Genomic DNA, 7,314 nt, shown 5'->3' with positions numbered 1-7,314 from the left:
TCACTTTTGACTGGACTCAGACTTAGAGGTAGAAGCTCTCAGAGAGGACAGCCTCCATCTCTTGGTAATTTGTAGCTAGCATTTTTCTTTGGCCTCCTTCCTTCTCTTGGCCAAAAATTTAGCATATACTGCAGCCTCTTCCTTATTTTTCTTAGTACGCTGTTTCTTCAAAGCAATACGCCGACGTTTGTGTTGGAGGACACATGGAGTAACAAGACGCTGAATCTTGGGTGCTTTGGTTCTAGGTTTCTTAACTTCTTTGTTTAGAAGCTTTCTAACAACATACTGGTGGACATTGTCTCTTGACAGATTAAAAAGCTTTCAGATTCTGCTGGCTCTTTTGGGCCCTAGGCGATGAGGCACAGTAGTATCAGTGAGTCCAGGAGTATCCTTCTCCCCTTTTTTCACAATAACCAAATTGAGAACACTGAGATTGGCATCCACAATGCAACCGCGAACAGATTTGCACTTCCTCTCTCCAGTCCTTCTGGGTCAGTAGCAGGAATGCCCCTTACTCAGCAGCAGGTAGACGGGGCCATGGGTCAAGAGACCCTGCTTCATGGGGAAGCCTTGTTTGTCATTGCCACCACTGATTCGGGCCACGTAACCCTTCCATTCCTCCCCCAGAGCATCAGCAACAACTTCTGTGGCCATAGGCTTCTCATAAAAGGTATGTAGTGGTGCTCATCATCCACTTCAATGAGTTTCTGGCAGCCAGTGGCTGGGAAAAAGATCTTCAGCTTTATTCTGAAGTGGCCTACCACCTCGGAGGTGCCACGAAAAAGAGACCAGAACTCCTTTTTTTTATCATTGTCCTGGTCTTCTGCCAAATCTCTAGTGCCCAGAATGGCCCTAGAACATAAGAAACACTCAATAAACATTTGATGAATCAATGACTATTGAATGAATTATCTGGAATAATTTACATATTTGATAAATATATAATGTTTGAATGAATGAATGAATGAATGAATATGTTCTTTTTTTTAAAGATTTTATTTATTCATGAGAGAGAAAGAGACAGAAACAGAGACACAGGCAGAGGGAGAAGCAGTCTCCATGCAGGGAGCATGACGTGGGACTCGATCCCAGGTCTCCAGGATCACGCCCTGGGCTGAAGGCAGGTGCCAAACCGCTGAGCCACGGCAGGCTGCCTGAATGAATGAATAAGTGAAAGGTCACATCATTTTTCTGACTCCAAACCTTATGGTCATTTCATTATTACACACTAATTATACTTTTTCTCTGAACTCATGTTTGTACAGTGTAAAAAAATGTCGCAAATTCTTTTCTTTCCTACTCTTCTTTGCATTGTGACATGACAGTTCCTCCTGTCAATAAGTGGAACCTATCCCTCCTCCTTGTATATGGGTGAGCCATATCAAATGCTTTTCATGATGAGTCACTCTAAACATGATGGCAAGCAGAGTAGCTTTCCTCCTCTTACTGCTCTGGAAAACCCTAGGACAGCCATTTAAAAAAAGCCAATGCTGTTTTATTAGATTCTGAGAAACATGTGGCACAGTCCCCTCAATTGCCCCAAGATTGACTGTCAACTGTCAAATGTATAAGGGTGATATCATTTTGGATCATCCATCCTTCAGCTGACCTTCCAAATAATCACAGCCACAAGACTGAGTTCAGCAGTTATCAACTGAGCTCGTTCAGTCCAGAAGAATTATCCAGCTAAACCAAAGAATTATGAGTCAAATACATGGTGGTGGTTGTTTTAACCACTAAGTTTGAGGGCAATTTGTTACATAGAAAAAAGCTAACTGAGTGAGACTATATGGAAAAAATAAAAACGGGTCCTGCTACAACAATGCCCTTGTAAGTTCAAGTAGCTTCTTTTTTTTTTTAAGATTTTATTTGTTTGAGAGGCAGAATGAGAGAGAGAGAGAGAGAGAGAGAGCATACAAGCAGGTGCAGAGGGAGAGGGAGAAGCATATTCACCTACCGAGCAGGGAGTCCAACATGGGGCTCAATTCCAGGACCCTGAGATCATGACCTGAGCTATAGGCAGATGCATAACCAACTGAGCCACCAGGTGCCTCAAATTCAGTTAGCTTCTTAAAATGTAAATATTAAACTGAGATACAAAAAAATCATATTGCAATGGCCATTCCTGAAGACTCTGTTAGTGAAATGCTGCATTTGTTTGACAGAAGAGGAAAGATTAGGATTTGTCTTGATATAATTGAATTTGATGAGTCACTTTTTATGTATATCATAGGTGATATTTAAGTGAAAAACCAGAAACAAGTCACAATTTAAATATTACAGAGGTAGAATTAGAATAGATAAAAGGCAGGTTTTCTCCTAGATGCTGACATTACAGGATTTGCTGTGAGTGTGTGGTAAAGTTGGAATAATAGTAGTGGGACCTCAACTTTAGAACATCCTTTTCGATCCACAGCTTCAATAAATTTTGATGTTATAAGTGATACCAAAGTTATGATTGAACATCAAGTCATTTTAATATCATGTAATGGCACATTTTGATACACACACTGAGAAACACCATATTACTTTGCTTAAGAAAAGAAGTTTTGCTGAGAAAAGTTCTGGCCTCCAAACATATTCCAATGAATGATTCCAGTACCACACTAATCTGATACTTGAATTTGAATTGCTAATATTATAAAAATTTTCTGCTTATGCTACCACTATTTATACTTACTCTTGCTAAGCCAGATGTCTAATATCCATCCTGCACCTACACATTAAACTGCTAATCTTGGGGAAGAAAAAAAATGCAATAGCTTATTTTTGTTGTTGTTATTACAGTTGATCTCTAAGATGTAAGGATAAGACAGATTTTTATCATAATTTATTATATTGGTGTATATTCCCTTGTCTTCTAATGTTTTTTCTAGGCCATCTGATATTTTGAACTATCCTGCCAATGGCAGTATGGTTCAGTCTGCAGTATTATGGCTTCCTGGATCAGAAAATCATGTACGTGATTCCCTCATCTCATATAAGTGGTCTGTCCAAGCCACTCCAAAGTCCATCTGCCAGTATAGACATTATTACTGTAATGAAGGAATGAAATGAAGTTTCTCATAATTTACTAGAAAATGAATTCTGTACATACTAACAACAACAAAAAGGAACAAGGGATTGAGAATGGAATCTATCTTTGTATCAGTCAAGTAAAGACCTTGAGATAGAGTAAAACCTTCTATACACATCCAATATCTGTTTTGCATTAGTACTTTCCTCTTTCTCTCTAAGTACAGTATCCTGGAATTTCCAATGATGAAAGCCTGGATTCATCCAATCTTGACCATATTTTTTTCTGAGTGAGCCTTTGTGAAATACTTTACATTTTCCTCTTATGGTGTTTTAAAATATCTCCAAAAGTCATTGGTTCTCCTCTTCTCAAAAGGCATAGCTTAATTCTTACCCTGTCGGCTAGATTTAGTAACTTTTCTAATTAAAGAGAATGTGGTAGAAGTGATGGCATGTGACTTTTGAGACAAGGTCCTAAAGGGCATTGTGGTTTCTTTCTTGCTCTCCCCTGGAGAAGCCAACTGCCATGTTGTGAGGATGCTGAAGCAATCCTGTGGAGAGGTCCATGTAGCAAGGAAAAGAGGTCTCCTTTCAACAACCATTTTGGAAGCATCTGGACTATCTTAGACATATCTTCCAGCCCCAGTCATATCTTTAGATGACTTCAGTCTTTACCAACATTTTTACTGTGATTTCATGAAGGAACCAAAGCCACAACCCTTCAGCAAAACTGAATTTCTGACCCACAGATATAGTTCAATAATAAATGTTTATCGTTTTATTTTTTAAGTTTTTATTTAAATTCCAATTAGTTAACATACAGTGTAATATTAGAGGTGTTCAATATAGTTAGTTATTTAGTACTTCCATGTAACACCCAGTGCTCATCACAAATGAATTCCTTAATCCCCATCACCTATTTAACCCATTCCCCCACTCACCTCCCCTTTGGTAACCATCAGTTCTCTATAGTTAATGTTTATTATTTTAAATAATTATGTGTTGAGGCTATTTGTTACACAGCAATAGGTAACTAATACATCCACTAGAGCAACCAGTGAATTTAATAAAACCATCAAATAAAAATGTTTCTCCAATGTTAATTGCCAATACCTTTCCTCTCTTGAAAATGAGTAGTTTGTCTTAAATGTATTCTTCCTCCTTCCATGATATCTTGTGAGTGTATTTTCAGGAATTTGTAAGTTTTATGATATGGGCAATTAAGAGAAAGGCTCCATGTTTAATTATAATATAAAAAGTATAGAGTTGAGAAACTATAAATATATATAAAATTAGATATAAGTATGTAAGTATGGAGTTTCCTGGTCCAAGATGTTATTAATGCAAATTTACTGACACATGAGCATCTTTTCCCCTGTATCTCTATACTGGCATGTGAGGACATTTTTTTCTTTGAAGATTTATAAAAGGAAAGAGTCTGGGATTGGGAAATGATGCTAATAGTGAGAGACTAAGTAAAATCTGAGAAAGTGTGTGTTTCATGGCCAGCTCCTTGGATTATATTTGATTTCCTATAATAGAGAAGGAAGGGCCATAAGCTGACTTAAACATCAAGAAAGAGTGTATCATCTAGACTGATAATCATCTGTGCTTTGCCTAGAGATGCATAGAATATGAACCCTAATTATAAAAGAGGTTATGACTCTTTCATAAAAACCATCAATATCTTGTATTTCAACATATCTTGGAATACCTTGAGGTACATGGAAGATGCCTTGTACAACATCCTAAGGGAAAGGAAGTTGAAAGTAACATAATGGGCAGTGGCAGGAAGATTTTAGCATTTGGCTTGACAGGCATAACTGGGGCAAGTACACATAAAAGCAAGAGGAAAGGAGTGGGGTGGACCCTGTGTCATGATTTGCAGTGGACAGGTTGTTTGCTCATGTGAGACACTCCTTTGAGCATACCTAGAAAACCTGGGAATTCTAAAGGGGACAAATCTCTTGGTTGTTAGAAATCTTGTGGGTGAGGAAAGTGCATTTACTTATAGCTGCAATCTCAGAGGTCTTAGACACACATTCTGGTTCATAAATATGCTTCCAATTTCTAAATGTCTCTCTCCTTTCTTTCTCCTTTCCTCTCTCCTTTCTTCATTTCTTCCTCCTCCCTTTTCTCCCCGTCTTCATGTTTCTTTCCTTCCTTCTCCCCATCCCAGCTTTTCCTTTTTATCTGTTTCTCTTCATTCTTCCTGGTGTCTAACCTCATTCCCTTTTTTTCTGTCTTTCCTTTTTTATTCTACATATTTTGATTAGTCACCTTCTAGAACCTGGATGCACTGGCTGAATTAGGTCTATGATTCCAATTGGCTTTATTGACATAGGCTCTTTGATATACATGCATGCGTATACATGCATGCATGAGTTCAGCATGCATGTACATGCACGTGCGCGCGCACACACACACACACACACATACCCCTCCTGCTTCATTTTAGACAACTCATTCTGTTTGCTAACTCTACGAAGGGTGTTTTTGACCTCACTATATGGCCTGTCACACATCTTTGGAATTTAGAAAATTTAGTAATCATCTTATGTCATTCCAGACTTCTGTTAGTGGAGGCTGAGTAATACCTCGGAGACTTTCTATTGCAGCAGGTTGAAACCTGGCATAAATTTTGACACCCAGATGCAATATTTCTTCCTAATTGTATGGCTCATAGTTACCTAATAATGCATTGTTTTCCCAAATAAAACTCAGTGGAGGTACAACATCTGGTTTCTAGTGAAAAAGCTAACTTAATTTACTCAAATCCCTGGTGTGATTTACAAAGCACCAAAGAAGGTGGAACGCTTTGACACATTGTAGAATACTGACTAACTGTGTCTACATTGGCAAGGGTTTTCTAAATGGCTCATTTAAAGCAATCAGGGAATCTTTTATTTTGTACCTCCCTGACAGGGAAAATGTTTACATTTCTAAATGAAAACCTTTTTCTTTGGGTGAAAACATTTCCAAAAAAAGTAAGTGTTGTGGTCATTACAAGCAAAGACAATGTTTTCCTTTGAACAGTGGTGATTGTAAAATGTTTTCCAAATATCCCCAAACATTATGAGGCAAATGTAAGTATTTGATAAATTCTTGGCTCTGAGTATTAGTAAAATTTCAAGCAAGTTCAGATTTTTAAATAGGCTATCAATTCTTGCAGTAGAATAGTTGGATGTTTGAAAATGCATCCAAACTATAACAATGGAAAATTGATTGCTGATGTGAAGAAAATCATCAGGGTTATTGATATCGACCTTCACTTTTTATAAATTACTAACAAAACTGTTTCACTGTTGTATTTTTAATTAAATTTGCTTCTTTGACATGGTGAACTCCGATTTTGAGAAAATTCGTGTTGAATTCACATATATTGAGTATCTTCTGCACAATGTGGTAGGTACTATCAAAGAAAAAGTCAAAACTTGGCATTGAGCAATAAAAATGTCTTTTCCATAGTCATTTTTTTACCTTGCATGATAATTATTACATGGAGGGAAACAGGTGGTTAATCACTAGATTTTATGCTTGTTGAGTTCATCATAACACAATCAGCGAAGTACTAGTGAGTTAAATAAACAAAACTAAATTTTCTACAACAAATATAGATGAATAAATATAATTTCCTACAAAAATAAATAGGAGCTATTGCCTTAGTTTAAATGATGATAGATAACTGCTAGTCATTGAGTAAAGGCAGAAGGTCACATGAGAAATTCTTATAAAATTTACAGTTTTACAATAGAATATGTGTAAAATTGATATGAAGTGATACCGTTGTGGCTAATTATAATCTTAGGTACATCAAAGTACCTACTCATTAATATTTTTCAGATTTTGTCCTTATTTATATATCAATTCCCAAGGTCAGTGTGTGCTTCATTCACATAGTCTTGTGCCAACATGTATATTTAATATTTGCATCTTTGGTTGGCTTTTAAAATCAACAATGAATTGGAAGAATTCAAACTTTAAGATTTTCAAATTCTACGTCTGTTAATAAATTATGTTACGGTCTCTCACATAAATTATCTCCTGTAACTCTTTACAACCGCCTCATCCCATAATATTACTGTTCCTTTGTGGGAAGATGAAGCAAGGCAGAGTGCACTCAGTTGCATTGGAATTTAATAAAAAGTGAGAATATTTGTTCCATCTGATTATTTACATTTACTCATTTATTTTTTTAAGGATTTTATTTATTTATTTATGAGAGGCAGAGACACAGGCAGAAGGAGAAACAGGCTTCATGCAGGGAGCCCGACGTGGGACTCGATCCCAGGTCTCCAG

At 36.9% G+C, this 7,314-nt stretch overlaps 1 pseudogene; it reads right to left on the bottom strand.

Annotated features, from left to right (window-relative positions):
* Positions 1 to 5,540, bottom strand: LOC112911931 (small ribosomal subunit protein eS6-like; annotated as a pseudogene).
* Between the last annotated feature and the right edge of the window lie 1,774 nt (positions 5,541 to 7,314).

This window comes from Vulpes vulpes, chromosome 6 (genome assembly GCF_048418805.1).
Source record: "Vulpes vulpes isolate BD-2025 chromosome 6, VulVul3, whole genome shotgun sequence".
Lineage (NCBI taxonomy): Eukaryota > Metazoa > Chordata > Mammalia > Carnivora > Canidae > Vulpes > Vulpes vulpes.
Note: the sequence above shows the minus strand (reverse complement) of the source record. Positions and strands in the feature narration are given on the sequence as shown.